The 20,909-nt window shown below is 39.5% G+C and overlaps 1 long non-coding RNA gene across 2 annotated transcripts in view; it reads right to left on the bottom strand.

The window, feature by feature from the left end:
* The window catches only part of LOC120398633, a 91,000-nt gene that overhangs the window by 64,964 nt on the left and 5,127 nt on the right, over window positions 1-20,909 (bottom strand). Inside the window, exon 1 of one of the 2 annotated variants that reach the window (XR_005594587.1) lies at window positions 5,428-5,482. The exons of the other annotated variant lie outside the window; for it this stretch is intronic. This is a non-coding gene — a long non-coding RNA (uncharacterized LOC120398633). Of the gene's footprint in view, window positions 1-5,427; window positions 5,483-20,909 lie in introns of those variants that run through there. 2 annotated transcript variants of the gene reach the window in all.

A 20,909-nucleotide genomic window follows, 5' to 3' on the forward strand; every position in this document is an offset into this window, starting at 1 on the left:
GCAAATATACTTAAAAAGCTACATCTTGTACTTAGACACAAGCAGTTTAAAATGTATACCTATCATGTGCATGCTTATATCTAACAAAATATGAAGGTATCCAGGTACCGAATGGTGCGATGTAGCATAAACGGATAACGAGCATGAGTCTGGGATGGCTACATTACTTCCTCATAACTAATATAGCCAGATGTGCAGGTGTTCCCAAGTGCCAAGAATGTCTTTGTGCAGACCACACTAGCCTCTAGTCTACGAATGGCACATGTTAAGAAAAACTACTTTAGGTACATGTTTATGTTTTAATAAACATTGGTATAATTCTATTTCCTGTATTCCACCCCCTGTCGAGCCAAGTGCCCTTATCACCATCATCTGTCCAACAGCAGAGGCCTCAGAAAGAGACCTTCTCTAAAGGTCACCTAAAATAATTTTTCCCATACATAATGTTGCAGCTTAACCATCAGCTGTCTTGGGATCTACCAGGGCTAGAATCAAGAGCTGTATCCCATTGTGAACTTGGGAATATTTCTTCACCATTTGTGTACTGTTCCCTTGTAGGTCCTGATGGTCTAAAACATGCCACAACGCAAAAACTGCCACTGGAATCAGAGCAGTGTGATTTGTGAAAAGGAAAGGTCAGCATCTGGATGGGCAGAGGAAATATTACTGTGGCAGGTTTAATTTTGTTTTCTTTAAATGGTGGCTGCCTGGAGTGCACATCTGTTTGGCGTGTTTATAGCAGTCCTTGCAGAGATGAATGAATGGACAGAGTGCAAGTGTAGTGGTCAAAGATGTATGATAAACGCATTTATCACATGGATATGACCACTACATGTAGTTTATAACATAATTCATCCTCTTTTGTGAGCTACTGCATGCGTACACACACACACTTCCTATCTATGCACAGCTAGTAGCCAGATATATTTATACCTCTCTAAGATCTGTATCATTCTCTCAGATGGTGGGGGAAGGACAGGAAGGAATTTCAGGAATCTCACAAGTTGAAACTCTCAGATAGAGCATACACTGTATATCCACTAAATATATTTTCATTCTGAATTCTCATGGACGCCAAGGTCTATTCCCACCTACTCTAAAATTTAACTTACTTGAACAACACAGAGATAGGGCCAAATTCTCTATCCTCTGAAACATTAGAGACCACTAGAGATCACTGAAGTTGTGCATTCTCCCAAGGACAGAACTTGACCCCAAGAGTACAGTTACAGCTGAGGTACAATCCCCAAGAGAAGCACAGGCATGTCATTTACTTTTGAGGAAGTTAGTATTTGTTTTCCTTGCCGCCACTCCCCACTATCCGTTAGTACAATTAAGCAAATTTGAGGTTTTTCCTGCAGTTGTTCTCTTTTCTATAGATATCAGAATTGGGAGGGACCTCTGGTACAGAACATCTCTCTGCCCAGTTGCAACTTCAATTTTCACAATTTCTTATGAGTTATTCAATAGTTAATATTCTAGTTTTGTCTTTTCCTTTTTTGGTGCCACAAAACTTTCTTCTGTTAAAAAAGTGACTATGTTTACAGGGGAAAACTATGATATTTTTTATCCTCAGTATATCTAAACTGGAGGTCCCCATCAACAATTGTTAGAAGGATCCTATTTAGTAATTAATGAGGACGAAGAAGACATTTACGACATATCCTGTACAGTTAATCTTAAAAAAATAAATTCCCCTTAAGAGGAATACATTCACAATAAGTGCTTTATTTCAGGGCACATGCTCACATGATCATTTTGTATCTTCCAAATACGTGACGTTGGATTTTTTGGGGGGGGAGGAGGGAAGACCACTAGTTAATATTTCCATACATTAGTTTATTTAATTGAAATACACCTCTACCTTGATATAACACTGCTCTTGGGAGCCAAAAAACACCTTACCGCACTATAGATGAAATGGTGTTAGCTTGAACTTGCTTTGATCCACCGGAGTGTGCAGGCCCCCCCGCCCCCTCCGGAGCACTGCTTTACCGCGTTATATCCAAATTCGTGTTATATCGGGTTGCATTATATCAAGGTAGTGGTGTATCACAGTTATTTAAAATTAGATTAAGGGAGAAAATGTTTTAATTCTTAAACTAGTGGAACTCAGTGGACTTGCAAGAAGCAGAGATAGAATTGAACAAGAATACTATATAATGCTAATGAAGTTGTGAGGAAGGTTTTGTTCTTTATTCATATACTTTTTCCAGAGTAATTAACATTAAAATTATGCATATATAAAAAATGCATATATAAAATGCTTAACAAACAGGAAATGTATTTTACATCTGAAACATGACTCTAGGCAAGATATGGAGAGGAACAATTTTTTAAATAAAATTTAGGGGGGAAAGGTTTTCTTTTAAAAGGAAGTTATTTTAAATAAGTAAATGACAGTCATTTTATATTTCCAGGGACAATCAAACTAAATAATCAGGCTTCACTACGCCATGATGCATTCCATTCTGCTATTCTTCCCTTGGAGGTCTCACAAAAGTATTTATATTTTACATAAGGGTCTATCAAAAGATAGGATGTGTCCCTAGATATCATGGGGGTCCTTACTGGATCTGCTTTTTAAGTTGCAAGACATTAAATCACATCACATTACACAGGGGAAAAAAATCCTACATTCTTTGAAACGAGGTTAGATGGAGTTACACCTATGGAATATATATAATAGGGGTGTGTGTGTGTGCGCGCATGTGTGCGTGCTTAAGCACAAATATATAATAAAAGATTCAGACACCCGTACTCTCACACACACACTCTCTCTCTCTCCTTGGAGAATTTATGTATAGTTTGTCAATAGAAGGATATAGCTCTATACTCCCTCTGACATTTAGCTCCCTTCTTCAGCAGTTAATGAGTTAAAGGTGATAAATGCTATTAACAAAGGAAAGAGGCTCTTTCCTTTGTTTCCTAAAAAACACGGATGCCTAATTTCTAGTAACGTATTTTTATAGTCAATAGGCTTCTCATGTAGACATCATTTACATGTCCAGTTTCAGTTATTTTTCTGCCTTTTAAAATTTTCCACTAACTGGAGGAATACAGAGGTATACATGTACTACTTTATTGCTAGCAGTTCCTGTATCTTTATTCATATTTTTCCCCCATATAATACAGTAGGGTGTATATCACATATGTTGTAGCTGCAGATGCCCAATACATAGACATCTTCATGCCACAAAGAAATTCTCATATGAGGATAGTCTACAAAGGAGATTTTTTTCCCCCATATAATGCATCCACAATAAAAATGGTATTAAAACAGCAGAAGTGTACTAAAAATAGAGAGAGAGAGAGAGAGAGAGAGAGAGCGCGATTTCACATCAACCTATGCATTTTGGATATAGAATTTGTACTTGTTTGGTTTATCTATGACAAAATATCCACTTCCTCACACCAGACAAAACAAAGGTTTGATTTAAAAACAAAAAATAAAATAAAAGATATAGATTAGATTATCAACTATCCTTACTCATGTTGAGTAGTACCTTAGTCCTGGGATAATCCCACTGAAATTAAAAGCACAGCTCCAGGACTAAAGGTATCACTCAACAGAAATAATGGTCCAGAATCAGGACCTGTTTCCACAAAAAAAAAATCTGGTAATATGGGTATTATACCAATGTAAAATTTAGGAAACACTTGACTTTATGAAATTAGTATAATGCCAATACAAATGCTTATTTTTTCATGCCCCCACCCAAATATATTTATTTTGCTTCTGAATCTGTCAGTTAAGTTATTATCTCTCCTACAATGGCGGGGGCAAATGTTCTATATTATTTTACTCCTAATAGTTTTATTCCGCAAATGTCTAAGCTTTATTTTAATATAATGTAGTAAGTTTTCCCAGTAAAAATGGCACGTTATCAATTATGATCAATCTTAAATTTAGCTCCAAATGAAAGTTAATATGATGAATTAAATTCTCACATTCATTTTAAAACAGTGCATATATTATTGTTTCATTTACACCCGTCTCAAATGTGTGCATTTGTTTTCATTAAATTCTAATAGATTCTAGCATTATGCTGTTTGTGTCAGAAAGAGAAGGAAAGTGTATTCAATATATTACACACACACACACACACGGTGACAACTAACCTGTGAGTGTATTAAAAAAAATCACAACAAAAAAGACAAACCGTGGGGGGGGGGGGGAGGGGGAAATGTGTATGTACATACATGGAGGGTTTTTAAAACTACAGTTTGATTTTTTTAAATAAAAAGTAGCGTTTTTCCTTATTCGTGTTACATCAACATTTTAATATTAAAATTAAATTGTAAATTAAAAACACTCCTTTTCTTTCTGTCAAAAAGCAGGCAAATAGGTATGTTTTAAAAAAAATATACGAGAACTGAACTATTAACTTTTCCACTCAAACATAAATTTAACATTGATCCACTACTGATTAGGTCCCATTTTGAGGGGGAGACCCTATTACATTGGGTTTGACTGGCAGAGATGGGCAAGCTAATATATTAGTATATGGTATCTAGATACATAGGAAGAAGAGAGAATGGGGTTTAAAATATTTATTGAATGTCAGTTTAAAATTTTAAATTTAATTTAAATGCAAGTTATTTCCACAAGCTCATTTTGTAGATTTAAGGCCCCCAAACCATAAAGGATGGGTTGGTACAATTACATAACTGCCTTCACATCACTTGCAAAAAATCCTGATCAAATCTGTCATTTCTCTTTACCTGATGTATATTGTATTTCCCTGAAAACATTTTGTGTCGCTTGCTTTAAGATGGAGGAGTAAATGAATACTGTAGGAAACACAGTAGAAAAAACACCTCTGTGTACAATGCAAGTATCCTTTGTAATGAAAGATTAACATTTATTCTCATGAATAATAATTGGGGCTGTATCCTGCGTGTTCATCTAAAAGAAGTTATGTTATTGCTCGGCAATATACTGCAGCCTAACTGCACACAAAGTATAGACCTTTATATCTGCTATCAATCCTAAACCTGAAAATTATAAATACGATACTCTTATACATGCTTTTCAATGAAAAACAGGTACTTATGACAAAATGAAAACAAATCTTTATTTACCATCACTAATGTTCTATCAGATGAAGTACAAATTATAATGAAGAATTCATGCTTAAACATCTTTTTTTTAAATAATTCTTTTAGCATGCCTACTGTGCAAAAGTCACATGGACAGTTTTAGAAAGCACATATTTTTCTCTCTGCAGCCAACTGCCCCCATGAATATATTCAATTAAAACTGAAGAGCATAATCTTGAGATAGGGGATATGGCAATTACATTTTCAGCCAGCGGTAGACCTTATGTCAAATTACACAGTACAGGCTCCTTTGCAAGCAGAATTATTTCTCGTCTCCAATGCAAAGAAAAATCAGGAACTCAGTGAGGAGGAGGAAACGCTTACCTTTTAGCAACAACAACAAAAGAACCAGCTCCACCACCTCACCAGCAAATGCATCTGAGAAGAAAATGCTAAGAGTAAGACAGCTAGTAAGCAGCACTGAGGCACTGATGATTCTGCCAGTGCCCTTTTTCAGGCACCAGGCATGATAATGCCTGAACACCCCCCTTCACATCACAGCAGGCTACTGTAGCCAGGAGACAGAGGTGCTTAAATTAGAAAACCGCTGCCAAAGGAAATAAACGGGAACCACAGCGACCCCCTCGACCCCAGCAGCTATCAAATCCGGGAAGATATAGTGCACATCTGTTTTACGAGGGCCCCGGGGAGCTCCAACTCCAGCTACTTACCCTGTCTGCATTATTAATAGATGTTAATGGCTCCATTATATCGAAAAGAAGCCGCTTCCTTTTTAGAATATGGAAATTCCAAGTCAAAATCATGAGGCAGCAACCAGCTCCGTGGTCTTTCAAACTGCAGAACTGAACCCCCACCCCCACTTTCCCTACCAGCCTCAATATGCTGATTTGGTAGCCCAAAAACAAACAAACAAAAAAACAAAAACCCCGATTTATGGCAGTAAACAACAACTGCAATAAAGCAAACAGGCAGACAAAGACTTCCTGCCGTAAGGCGGTTTCTGAATATATGATTTTCTTTGTAATGAGATTTTGCAAACATTAATTGCATGCCTAAGTACGTAGATCTGTTTCTACAGCAAAAGTTATCCTGATCTCAAACAAAGTATATTTACATGACCCAGCAACATCAAGTATCCTGCATCAAGACTTTGATTTAGTTGATGAATAAAAGGATGTGATCCTAAAGTATCCCTAGGCTGTGTTTTTGTTAATGCAGGATTTTCCTAAGGGGCCATTTACCCTCGGGGTAGGTGTAGTGCAATCATGCACCAAAGTGTCAAGAGACCCACCACCAAAGATATTGACCTATTTTTATCAGATCTGTGTATGAATGCTTTGGAGTTACCATTGGGAATAAAAAGTCAACTAAAGATTTTTTTAACCCTTTGATAGCAACATATGTGGGAAGAATTGTTCACTTCAATATATGTATTCTGAGAGGTTCTGCATCAGTGTAGCTTTATTTCTTTTACATCTAACAGGACCAGTCACATTCATATAAAATTTCACAATCTACTCAGTAAAGCCACACACGGATATACTTCTTTTTAGATCTATATTGACACCCACATAACTCATTATTACATAATCAAATTTAGCTTTTAATAATTTAAAAAGCCAAACAGTAAAACTTCAGCATTTCAGGTTTTGCTGTGCTAAGAAGTATTACACATTATGCTTTTATCCATTTAAAACACCATAAATTCTCAAACTGCCGAAGAAATACCTTAAACAATAATAATATGCTTGCACTATGGATTTGTGTGTACATGCATGGGGAGGGGGTCATGACAAGAGTCACCTTCTAATATTGCAGATGCATGCTGCAGCTGTATGCTTGTTTCTGACAAATGAATGAAAAGTGTCATTAATTCTTCCAAGACAAATGTAACCGATTGGCTTTGTTGCCACTTGCCTCTGCAGCTTGTGAGAGCGCACAAGTATACCGCAGAAACGAAATCACAGGGTCTGGCTGTATTAACTGAATTACAGACAGCACTGATGTGATCGTCTTCATCTCTCTCTAATTATTTATCCAGATCGAGCCTGACTGCTGGAAAATTAGCTCTCTCCAGGAGGTAACAGAGCTGAAAGGTTCTTTTTACTGAGAAATGCTGGGCTGGTCACTAGAAGTACATAGGCCAGTGAGGCAGTTGTGGGCCATGTCAAGAGATAATTTTACAATAGGATTTCCATCCTTCGTACCCAGAAAAAGAACTGCCAGTTTTAGAAAAACAGATAGGAAAATGTACCTCCACAAAATAAAACCGAATAAACCTTGACTCTGTCCTTAATATGAATTTACTTAAAGGAGGAGAGAAGGAAGGCTCCGCTCACTTCCCATTTTAAACTTGCTTTATGCAAACAGTATAGAAGCTCCATAGTTTTCACTTACATAGAGAGAATTTTTTCCCCCTCGACAATTGCACTATGACTACATTCTTCTATGCCCAGGGGTTTCTTTTATTCAACAGAAATTGACCAACCTTTGAGTAGCTTAACCAAAGGCTATGGGCAGACATGAAAAAACTGACTGACTTGAACAACAAAGCATAATAAAGATAAAAATATTTTTACTTGTCTATTTCTTTGGCTTTGCAAAGGTTTGAAAATATTTTCATTCTCTCCCTTCTGGTTATAGAATAAAATAATTATGAAAATAGTACACTTTTATCACAGTATTAAAGGATTAACCTTTGAGATTATTTTATTTCTCATTGCTTAAGGATGAATGTCCCTGATAAATCAACTAGTCATTTCAAGAGACTGTATATTATATAAAAATAAAAATACAAAAACATTTAGGGCCAAATTCTAATCTCAGTTTCACCAACATAACAGAGCACATCTTAGATTTAGTCATTAGACCATTCAAAAAGGTGAGAAAAATTATAACAAAACAATACACCAGAATACAGAACAAAAACGCTAGACTCGATTGACAGTGGTTTATTTGGAGACTTTTTAATATTGTTGCAATAATTAGAACAAAGAGTGACTTTACAGATTTCAGGATGACTCGCTTTGCTGATTGCCTTTGCAGCAATTTCAGTATGTTGGTCTTTTTGGATTCTTTAATTGCACTGGGTATTATGTATGCCAGGAATGGAGTGAGAATAGTTGTCAACCCACCTGACTGCAGAACAAAGAGCATTTTTGCTTCCGGCATTTGTTACTGATTCCAGAGCCACACCCTTTAGTCCATACAAAGCACAAGCATGCTTACATCTACTTTTCCTAGGTTTGTGCACAATGGAATAATGTGAGCAATTTTCCATTTTAAGGAATGATTAATGTGGCTTTTTTTTAAGTGACTAAATCCGTGACTGTGCAACTGCATTTTCTGCAATATCTGGGGTTTCTAAACATGCATTCTCCCTTCAGTGGCTTAACGCTCCCTACCCACAGAAACAAACAAACAAACAAAAAAATCAACCTACTGGGGGTGAAGGGGCAGGCTTGTGTGTGATCTTGTGAAGGGAACAGGGGCAGAGCCTTTAGGGCCTGGTCCCAAGATCACTGCAGTAAATGGAAAGACTCCCCTTGCAGTCAGTGGGCTTTGGATCAGGCCCATGGAAGTCAAGGATCCAGAGCAGAAACACAAAATTAAAAAATAAAGCTCCCATACAGTGGATGGCCTGATTTTTCATACTTCCTTCGGAGAAGGAAACTTCCTCTGTCCCCTCCCCGATCACTCCCAAAAGGTGAGTGGGGGGCGGGGCCGGGGCACGCACACAGTATGAAGGAGGAGTTAAGATGCTTCCCTAAGCATCAGCTCCCACACAGAATTCTGTCATAGCATCTGCTCCCCAACTTGGCCCTTTTAAAGCCTGGAAATGCTAAACAATTACAGAGGGGCTTGCCCAGGTTTGTGAGAGGAAGCATGCCCTGAAGTTATTCCTCTATTTGAGCCCCTTTGCTTCTTCTCTTGTGCTCCACTCTGCACTGCACACCATGAAGAGGGAGCATCTGGCCTATTGAAAAATGGATATAGAAAAGACCGATGCAGAACCTATGCCAATGCAGAACTATTCCCTGTATTAATCTTTATCTTCTATTCTAGAAAACTTTGGTCCATCTATTATTAAAATTACTCAAAGTATCGTGGCTTCTGCCACTTCTCTTGAGAAGTTCCTAACAAGATGGTGGCGGCAGCTTGGCTGTTTTTCCCTTTAGCTCTGTAACAGCAGGCCAGCCTTAGGCACCTTAATACCTTCGAAAAGAAGCCCTCCAGCTCCCAGTTTCCAGAGACACCTCAATTATATCAAGGTCTTATCACCTTGTGGAAGGTATGTGAGCCCTTTTTCAAAGTTTGGAGAGGAGATTCCTCCAGCTTAGTTTTCAGTTGAGGTTTTATTTAGCTTTGTAGCTTTGCATTCCTTTTGTTTCCTGGATGGAGGTGGAGGAGAAGGGTTTGTCTAGGGAACCTTTGTGTCCTATTCAAACATATACATACTCTTTCTGCTTTATTGCCCCTCACTCCAGTGACCCCCAGGTCGAAACCACCATCTTGCTGGAAGACTAGACTTCATGTGGAATCTATCAAAGATGGCCCTTAAAATTAGGCTGTATTTCAGAAATCTCTCCCCTAAAGAGTTTGAACTTGCATCTGAGTTTTCTGGGAGTTGTCTAATGCATGAGATTTTGTGCCACCTGTTATTACCACTACTGTGGTGGGATGCCAATTGTGGGATATCAGCAGAACAAACTGGAGTAGAGACTAGAAAAGCAACAAGATAGGTGAGCAATGAAAGGAAACACACAGTGCAGTCAGCAGATTAGACAAAGCCCACACTGTTACGTAGGATCCTCCAGTCCTAAAGGTAAAATGTTCTGTAAAATATAGAGACCTAAAGATCTGCTGTGACAGTTTGGGGATTAAAGAACAGACCTTGATATATGGGGGTTCTGAGAGTCACTGGTGTCCCTTCTCGTTCAATGCGAGTTGCAGACAGATTTTAGCAGATTGTTGCAGGAGGTAAAATGAAGACTGTCAAGAGACAGACAGGGACAAATATAGGTGCCAAAGGATATGGCGCTGGACCAATTTCTGCTCTCAATTACATTTCTACAGCGGCTATTAGAGTGCAGAGATCTCTCAAAGGTCATTGGGGTGGTATGGGTGTAACAGGGCAGAATTTGTTTAGTTCCACTGCCAGCTTGTCAGATGCTTGATGTAATTTGATTCCCAAGTCTTTATTATACTGCTACCATGCACTTCTGCAATGCTCTTTGCTATTGCCATTCCTCTCTTATTGTGCCCAGGTTGTGTTCTATGTTCCCTTTCCCCTTATTCTGGTGGTGTTCTTATTAGGTCTCATCAAATTTCTCACTGCAGCCTTCAGTCTCTTCTCCTTGCACTATTAAAATGTCATAATTAGGAAGGGCAATGGAGGATGCTTGTATAACCCACAGTTTAGAAGACAGAGCTTGTGATCTGGAGCTCAACAGCTTTGGCATCACTGAGGAAAAATATCAGACATTCTCCAAGCATCTGATCCTGTAGCCTTACTCATATGGGGAATCCAAATGGCTTGGCTACTCACGTGAGCTAGTGCTGCAGGACTAAGCAACCAGAGCTTGATCCCTGAGAGGTTGCTGAGCACCCACAACTCCCATTGTAAAAAATAGGATTTGCAAGTGCTCAGCATCCCTCAGGTGCCGTTTCTGAGCTTGTGTAGCTGCTTGTTCATTGTGAAGTGCCCTTCGCTTCTCAGAGAGCCTCATCTGCTTCCCTTGGAACCAAAGACAAAACTCCCAGAGATTTTAATGGAAGCAGGAACAACCCCTGAAGTAGCGGTAATGTGTTTTATTGTCAGTTTATAATTGTTACTATATCTCTTGGTACCACAGTTTGGTGGCCCATTGCTCAGTTAAAAATCAGCATTGGTTCCCTTTCACCCACACTGCAATGGACTTGGGTATCAGATCTCTAATATACACACTGATGCTAATGTTCATTTCTGAAATACTGGATATTTGGCAGAACTCATTCCTTTAGTTTTCTGGTGCACACCTTTTTTGTTTTTTTACTTTTCCATAAAATCATAGAGTATCAGGGTTGGAAGGGACCTCAGGAGGTCATCTGGTCCAACCCCCTTCTCAAAGCAGGACCAATCCCCAGACAGCTCTTTACCCCAGTTCCTAAATGGCCCCCTCAAGGATTGAGCTCACAACCCTGGGTTTAGCAGGCCAATGCTCAAATCACTGAGCTATCCCTCCCCCATGATGGAACTCAAGTCACTTTCCATTTGGCCTTCTCTGACAGTCACCTTAATCCTTCTGACCTTTCTCAGTGTGTAGCCCAGGGGTCGGCAACCTCTGGCACACATCTCGCCACGGTAAAGCATCCTGGTGGACCAGGCCGGTTTGTTTACCTGCAGCACCCACAGGTTCAGCCGATCACGGCTCCCACTGGCCGCGGTTCGCCACTCCAAGCCAATGGGGGCGGCAGAAAGCCGCGGCCAGCACATCCGTTGGCCCGTGCCGCTTCCCGCCGCCCCCAATGGCCTGGAGTGGCAAACCGCGGCCAGTGGGAGCCACGATCGGCCGAACCTGCGGACGCAGCATGTAAACAAACCGGCCTGGCCTGCCAGGGTGCTTACCCTGGCGAGCCGCGTGCCAGAGGTTGGCGACCCCTGGTGTAGCCGCTATGCTTTTGTGAACTTTACATCTAATAGTACTGAGGATCACATTTTTTTAAAACGCGCCTGTAGTTTTTTTAATGTAGATACAAAGGCAAAATTGCTTGCTTGTTGCTGCATGCCCATGGTGATAGGCTTTGGTAGGAAAGTTACCAACGGGTTTTTTAGCTGTCCATCCATTTGCATAACTTGCATTATTATATAGGGAGATTAACTACAAGAGCCAATACTCCTGCCACGTTTCTTAGAACACAGGTTGGACTTTTGAAGCCAGAGAGACAGTTAGTGGTGACCCACCTCCACAATCTTTTGAATGCAGTAGACTAGATTAATTAACAACTGTGCCCAGCATTCACCAAAAGTTGTCTGACACCTGCTTTTCCCCCCTCACTTTTGTCGGTCCAATTTCTATGGTTGCCATTTCAGAGTCTGTCCGTCCCCCGTCACCAGTATGGAGGGCTGCATTTAATCTCCCATTCGTTTGAAGCCTGATCCAAAGACCAAAGACTTTACAAGACTTGCATTGATTTTAATGGGTTTTGGTGTCAAGGAACAGCTATACAATACAAGCACTGAACCTTGACTTTGGTAACCAGTTTCTTTACCAAGGAAACCTGCCACCATTTTTAAGATGGTGGCTATTAAAAAAAAAGGCAGCCATTTAAAAGGATGACATTCTTACAGAGACTTGCAGGACACACAGCATCTAAGTGTGCACCTGTCATACCATCCTCCCCACCTCACCCACAATGCTCTCCTTGGAAGGAGGGAAGGAAATCCTGTTTCTGGCACTCATGGTGAAAAATGTCTCTGCCTCCACCTAGGCCCTTTACACAGACAGTCAGTCACAAGAAAAACGTCCAGGTGTGATTTAAATTGAGATTACAATTCAGTGGCCTGGAAGGAGTGGGAGAGCAAGGACCGAGTTGATTGGATAGATAAGTAAAAGAGCACCTTCTGCTATGCAGTGGAGAAAGGCTACACCAAGTGTGACTGAACAGGAGTATGGATAAAAAGTCAGAAATAATAGTGCTGGGTATGTCCATCTAAGGACTTCACAATGCTTTACAAACACTAATCCTTACAATAACCCTATAGGTACCATACAGACATACAGGTATTATGCCTTTAAGTATAATTCCCCATTTTACAGGTGAAGAAACCAAGGCATAGAGAAGCTAATCTATGTGTCCAAGATCACACTGGTAATCTGTGACAGAGCCTGAACACCCCATATCTAGTCACAAGCTTTCACCAGTAGGTGATGTTTCCTTTCCTAGAGCAAAAGGAATCCACGGAGAGTTTTATAAAACACAACAGAAGGGCATTTTTGTAGCAAAATCAAAGAATTATTAAAAAAACAGTGACTATAACTGAGGGATATGAATGGTCACGCTTTCTGGAATGAGACTGCAGATGGGCTGCAGTGTCACTTTAGCCCTCAATGTAAAGCAAGTCAGAAGCAGCAATTTTTAAATTTAAACACAGATTCTCTCCTCTCTGTTCTGGGCTACAGTTTTTTCTGGTACTGGGTCTGTAATAGAACCTGACACCCTGGAGCTTTATTTTTGGTTTGTTGTTGGAACCTCTGATGCATTTAACATGCTTAATGACAGGGTTTTAGTTATTGGGTTTTTGTTTTGTTTTCTTTTGGGGGAGGAGGAGGAGAGGTTTTGAGAAGGTTCAAATAGTTGCATCTTATCTCTGAAGTGTATGTCCCCTATACACTCTTTATAGATTTAAACCCCACATCTCCATCATTGCCCAAGCTGTTTCAGGGAGCTGCCATATACTTCCTGTTGGCAGCATTATCTGCGCTCATATACCTTGTTTTAGAAGCACATGGATGTCACCCAGATGCTTATTTCCTGGAGACCTTCTAATGACTGAATTGCACCACTATCCTGATATTGATATATGGATAATGTTTCTATCTAAGCTGAATATGGGACAAGATAGAGAAGTATTTGGGTCCATTGCTCAGTGGAGAATATCAGCCAGTAACGGAAGATGATAGGAAGGCAGAGCTGCTCAATGCCTACTTTGCTTCAGCCTTCTCACAAAAAATGGCTGGACGACTAGTGACGTTACCACAGACAATAAAGGGGAACAGATGCAGATCGGGATAAGTAAAGAACACATCAGAGATCTTCTGACCAATCTGAATGCTACTCACCCAAGGGTACTAAAGGAATTAGCTGAAGAAATGTCAGCCACTGGCAATAATATTTGCCAACTCATGGATAACAGGAGAGGGTCAGGAAGACTGGAGAAGGAATAACATAGTGCCCATCTTTAAAAATGGGAGAAAGGAGGAACAGGAGAACTATAGACCAGTCAGCTTGACCTCGATACCTGGGAAGCTACTAGACCAATGTATAAAACATTCAATTTATGAATACTTGGTGGATGAAGGGGTAATTGCTAGCAGCCAGCACAGATTTACCAAGAACAAATCATGCAAAATCAGCTTGATTTCCTTCTTTGACAGAGTAACTGGTTTGGTGGATGGAGGAATGCGGTGGACATTAATATAGCTGGACTTCGGCAAGGCTTTTGACACAGTCCCACATAACATTCTGATAAGTAAGGTGGAGATATGCAGGCTCAACAGAACTACCATTAAGTGGATTGGTTAAATAACTGCAAAGAGTAACTATTAATGGAATGATGTCAGATTGGAGGGAGGTCTCAAGTGGGGTTCCACAGGGATCTGTTCTGGGTCTGGTCTTGTTTAACATCTTTAGTAATGACCTGGATGTAGGAATTTGCAGATGACACAAAGCTGGGAGGTGCCAATGCCTTGGAAGATTGGGATAAAATTCAGAGGGATCTTGATAAACTGGAGAACTGGGCTATAGACAACAAAATGAAATTCAACAAAGACAAAATGTATGGCACTATTTTTAGGGAAGAAAAACCAAAATGCACAAATACAGAATGGGGGATAACTGGCTTGGCAGCAGCACTGCTGAAAAGGATCTGGGAGTTGTGGTGGATCACAAGCTCAACATGAGTCAGCAGTGCAATGCTGTTACCAAAAAAGCAAATACAATTTTAGGTTGCATTAACGGAGGCACAGAATGCATGTCACGGTAGGTGATAGTACTGCTCTACTCGGCACTAGTTAGGCCTCAGCTGGAGTACTGTGTTCAATTTTGGTCACCAATGTATAGAAAGGATATGGAGAAACTGAAAAGGATCCAGAGGTGAGTGACAAAGATGATCAAAGGGATGGAATGCAAGCCCTATGCGCAAAGGCTGAAGGGTTAGACTAGATGACGCTTGTAGTCCCTTCTAACCCTATGGTTCTAGGTTATTAAATGGCTCTGACTGCCATGTGTCTCTTCATTCCTCCTTGGTAGTGTCCTCTGATAGTTGTTTTATTTCTCCTGCTGCTTAAATGTAAGCTTTTGAAGATATTTTAACCATGGATTTTCTCAGATTAGTATTTACCGTCACCCCAGGAAATAGCCCATATATTCACACTATCTTTCTAGTTTGTCAAGACTATTCATATCAGTCTAGTTACATAAATGGCACTGTGATTATATCATCTGAACATGTACTGAGATGTCCCAGCTACCCTTACTCTAGGACAGGGGTGGGCAAACTTTTTGGCTGGAGGGCCACATCGGGATTCCAAAACTGTATGGAGGGCCGGGTAGGGAAGGCTGTGTCTCCCTAAACAGCCTGCCCCCCACCCCCTATCCGCCCCCTCCCACTTCCCTCTCCCTGGCTGTTCCCCTCAGAACTCCCAACCCATCCAACCCCCCCCGCTCCTTGTCTTCTGACCGCCCCAACCTCCCCCCTCCCTACCCAACTCCCCCTGCTCCCTGTCCCCTGACTACCCAGACCCCTATCCATACCCCCGCCCCCTGACAGGCCCCCAGGACAACCACACCTATCCAACCCTCCCATTCCCCAAAGCCCCCCCCCGAACCTCTGCCCCATCCAACCACCCCCTGCTCTCTGTCTCCTAACTGCCCTCTGCGACCCTCTACCCCTTATCCAACCCCCGCTCCTCACTCCCTTACCATGCCACTCAGAGCACCAGGACTGGCAGCCACAGTGGCATGGCTGGCTCCGGCCACGCCACCACGCTGCCTGGCAGGAGCTTGCAGCCCCACCACCCAGAGCGCTGGCGGCACAGCGAGCTGAGGCTGTGGGGGAGGAGGGACAGCAGGGGAGGGGCCAGGGGTTAGCCTCCCTGGCCGGGAGCTCAAGGGCTGGGCAGGACGGTCCTGCGGGCTGGATGTGGCCTGCGGGCCGCAGTTTGCCCACCTCTGCTCTAGGACTTTAGTGTATCCAGAACTTCATTGACATGATGCTTACTAGTTACATGCCTGTGAAATTCTTTTAGCAAACTGCCTTCTGGTAATATGGGGTCAACTTTAAGACACACAGAGCTGTGAATGGAATTCCCCACCCCCAATCGTACTTTCTAAAAAAACTGTACTGTATAGTGCCCCAAATATGGCTTCTGCTGATGGCCTCAAGTTAATCCTATAACATTTGAGGCCAGATGGAACTTCTTTCCCTCAGAGTACAGTACTGCCTTTCAAGCTTCACCCGAGGTTCAATATTAAGCTCAAAGGGTATTTCTTCAGCACGGCCTTTTACAGCCTATTTTGATTTTCTCTTTTACAAAGCCCCCTTAAGATATTCACCAGAAGAACTTGAAGTGTGAATGGGCTTGCCCTCCTGTACTCCATTACATTACAATCACTGGGTGAAATCCTGACTCCCCTGAACCCCCCACTGAAGCCAGAGTGAGTTTCAGTGAAGCCAGAATTTCACAAGAGTCTTGTAAGCAGTGTTTTCTAAGGGTTTTTGATAGCTTGCATATCTAACGATGAAGGTGTGCAAAAAAACCCTTCAGTGCAGTGATATTTACAAGGTAAATGTGTTTTCCTCAGCACGGCAATCTGGGTTTACAGTAGTGAACAATGCTTTCTCGGTGTGAGTGAAATGTATTGGGAAATAAAGAGCCAAAAATTCTGGTCTCAGTTCCAGCAATGAATATCTGGACTTCTGCCAGAGATTTACACTAGTGCAACAGAGCCGAATTTGGGCTAAAGATTTTAACTACTATGAGCATTTGAGTCTAAAGCCATTTTGCTTCAAAATGACTTCATATGACACTAACTGTATAGTAGCCTCTTGTAAAAAACTCTTTAAACAGTTCCCAACTTTCTGAACGGCTTTTCAAGTCAATCAGAAGCAAAATGTTATTTAAACATTTGTTTTTCCAACACTGAAATTATTTTTAAGTATTGTTCAGCCAGTATTAAAAGCAATAGAAAGTTATAAAATAGTTAGGATTTCCAAACAGTCACATCTGCTACTCTGCTAGACAACACCATATTAGTTAACTATAAATAGAGCTCGTCCAAATTTTCTGAATTTAATTTAATTTTTTCCCCGCAACCATGAATTTTTCATAAAATGTTTAAAAAAAAAACCCCACCCTCTAAGTTAACCTGCCCCCTTCATCCTATCAAAAATAAGGAAATTATTAAATAAAGATCTAATCATTGCTTACTTGTTAAATTCTGGGACAAGTAGAATTGTATATAGATAAGAACACTCAACAGCTACAAATTAAACGGTACTGGACCAGTTCCTTAGCTGGGTACATTGGCATCACTCCAGTGAAGCCAATGGAGCAATGCCAGTGTACGCCAACGGAGGATATGGCTCATCAAGCTATTACAAATTTACGTCTAATCTTGCAGTATTCAGTCAGGCAAAATGTGCCCTGATATCAACAGGAGTGATGCTTATGTATGCAGGTTAGTCTTGTTTTCACATTACCACTTTCAATACTTTACTGTGCCTAGGTAGAAGTTAATCCTATTTAATTGAAAAAATTAGACCTTCACAATACATGTTCTTCTAATTTTAACTTATGAGCTATTTTCCTCCCTCTCTCTCTCTCATCCTCAGAGAAGCTCCAAATACATGTGAAATAGCATGTTTAGGATACATGTAATGTTGCCACAGCGCTATGGGCCAGATCCTCAAGTGATGTAAAAGAGCATTGCTTCATCAGATGGCATGGCAGTTTATATCAGCTGAGGTTCTTGCCCTGATACTTTTGTTTTAAAGAATCGGAAGTTGCTGAGTTTGCTGTTGAATTTAAATGGTAATGGATTGGGCCCCTATGTTCACAGCCTAACTCTGCAATATAATCTGCCATTTTCTGAAATATTACCATTTGTTTTTTCTTTAGATGCACTGCAAAAAAAGTGTTTTCAAATAAACCCTATGATAACAAAATGACAATATGACCAACAGCTCAGCAAATAGAACCGTCACTCGAACAAAACACAGATGTAACACAGATTTTTGGAAACACGTCATTAACTCAGAAAAGCTACAATTTCATATAATATAAAGTAAATTCAGGTGGTCACTTTATTTTCTCCATCACTGTTTTAGCATATGTAAAGCTGTATGGCGGAGCTCGTGTTCTGCCTCTTTTTTCCCCACAATTTATGCTGATTACAGGTTTATAAATCTTAAAGATTCATGTAATTTTTTTAAGTTCTGTTTAAAATGCTGATTTTTACTTGTTTGCTTTTCCATCTAGCTCTAGAGTACATGGATTATAAATATGTATCATTTACCATTTATACTTGCTTTTCATTGTGATTTTGAATACTTTAAAGTGAGCCAAGTTCTAGACAAGAGCTACATATTCTTATATTTTCCCTTTTGCCCCATCCCCAATTTAATTTTATCCCTAAAAAACAAACAAGCGTTATTACTAAAATTAAATCGCTAATTTGTTTCAATGATGCGGACATCCATTACAAAGTTCATAAATTAAACCAAATTCAAAAATACCTCATCACAAAACGTACATTGTTCACCTTGACAATCATCAGATTTTATGACAATACTTCATAGCATATAACATTTTGTAAGAATAATGCACTCTTAGTAATAACAGACTCCACCACAGTACTCTTCTATTCAACTTTTGCTGACAAGTGGAGAAATACAAACCATAAAAAACTGGTCTAAATTCTAGGCTGATTTAAATTCTACTGTTCATACCTTCTATAGAGACTAACAAAGAACTTGGTTCTTCTGTATTGCTACTGTCACCCTGTAGTCACAATTTAACAGTTGTTCTTTTCCACTCCTTTTATAAATGAAATAATTGGACATTTAATGATTAACAAAACACTCTGCAAAACATTTAAAAAAAAAATCCTACAGGCATTTCCCCGATCCTATATTCTTCCTTCCCTCCTCCCACAGATCCTCTCTGTGCTTTTTTTTTGTTTTGGATTTAAAAAAACAAACAAACAAACAAAAACACAGACAACCCTCCTCCCCACAATTTTCAGTAAATTCACACTAACTATATAGAGCATTGTATGACATTTTATTCAGTTTAAGCTAAAATCCTGCAAGCATAAATGATTCTGCATGTTATTTTAAGCACAGTTAAAATCTGGGGACATCAGTCTACTTTTACATTTAGGATTTTTAAAAAGTCTAATAGAGACAAAGATTATCACAGTTGTGTCCTCTAGATAGTGTGCCTGTAAAAATACTGTAAAAATGTATAAGGATCAAGTAGTGCTTGCATCTTCTTTAAAAAAAAAAGCAGCTCAAATAAATTTTTCTGTTGGGGATGTTTAATAAATGACGCAAACTTCTAAGTACAGCATCTCATTAAACTAAGATTTAGAGTGGTCATTAAACTAAGATTTAAATTTCAATATAACTGTATATAATTCTATGAAACATAGTAACAACAGCAGCAATAAAACTAGAGCATTCAAAAGCCATATTTCAAAATAGCAACATTTGTGTTGTCTCCTGTTACCATTTGGAAGCCATTATGAAGCTATTTATATCTCATTTTTAACTTAAAAAAGGGGGCAAAAGAAGAAGGTACAAGTGGATTTCACTCAGCCCAAAGTTTTGATAGTGATTTCAACAGGAATTATTTGATAGATAATTTGTGATTCTCTGACTAGCCACGCTATGATACAAAAGTCAGACTCCCTAGTAATGCACAAAATCCCAAGATACAACATGGCAACTGAAAAATACAGTCATTAACTTTGGTTTTGTGTCTTTAAACGGTCAAGTGGAATGCTGACTGGTAGACACTTTGCTGCAGACATTTTTATTAGACAAAAGGCTTACAGTTAAATACTGCATTCTGCCCCACCCAGCTGACTGAGAATTGTAATGTTCTTTACTTCATTGTATTGTAATATTGTGTTATAATTTTATAATTAAATACACTGCATACAGTACAGTATGTGAGTGTATGTTCTGTGAACATATTCCCACAAAAATCTCTTGACAACCAAATCATGCATGAACAGAAAAACCCAAGAATGAAACAATGAAGGGACAGATTATTATTGACATTTTCTGCAATGATGACAAACTATTCCCCACCCACCCCACAACTAGGAAACCAATTCTTAACAAATGTGAGATTTTTAAACAACCACTCAGAGAAGTCAGGCTTAAAAATAAAGTGGCTGATGCATATTTTCTGATGGTAGCAAAAAAAACAAAAACAAACAAAAAAAACAATCATCTATCGTATTAAAATAAAAAAGTGATTCATTATGTGAAGATTATTTTTTCTCTAGTCATGCTATATACGGGGGGGAGAGCATTCATTCTTGTAATAGTGTGTAAATAAATCAGAAAGTAGTTAGCTTTGTATTCAAAAATAATAACCAGGATTTCACAAATCAGAAATGGATTTTTAAAATCTAAGTTAATGATAAATCAACTTCAGTCATTACTATATACTATAACGTTAGTGCTTTTAAATTATTCACCTAGTCAATTTTTTGTTTATTTGTTTCTCAGTGGTTGCAAGTCATAATAAAATTATTGACACAAATGTAGAGAAATCAAATCTTCATATTAGGAAGATTATTTAAAACATACTCTGTCAAGAAACCGTAAATATTTTCTATGCTGACAAAGAAATTTCTCTCATAAGTATGAGTACCCTAAAGTGGGTTTTTCCTCCTCCAGAGGTCTTTACTACATACATTTGGTTGGGCTAAAATAAATTGTCTAGTGACCAGCATACTTCTTAAAATGAAAGATTGGCTTACAGCAGCAGATAGCAAAAACTGTTTACAGAAGTCAAAATGAAGTGCCATTTAGTTCATCCAACTAAACAGAAAGCAGTCAGGAGGGC

This window comes from Mauremys reevesii, linkage group 2 (assembly GCF_016161935.1).
Source record: "Mauremys reevesii isolate NIE-2019 linkage group 2, ASM1616193v1, whole genome shotgun sequence".
Lineage (NCBI taxonomy): Eukaryota > Metazoa > Chordata > Testudines > Geoemydidae > Mauremys > Mauremys reevesii.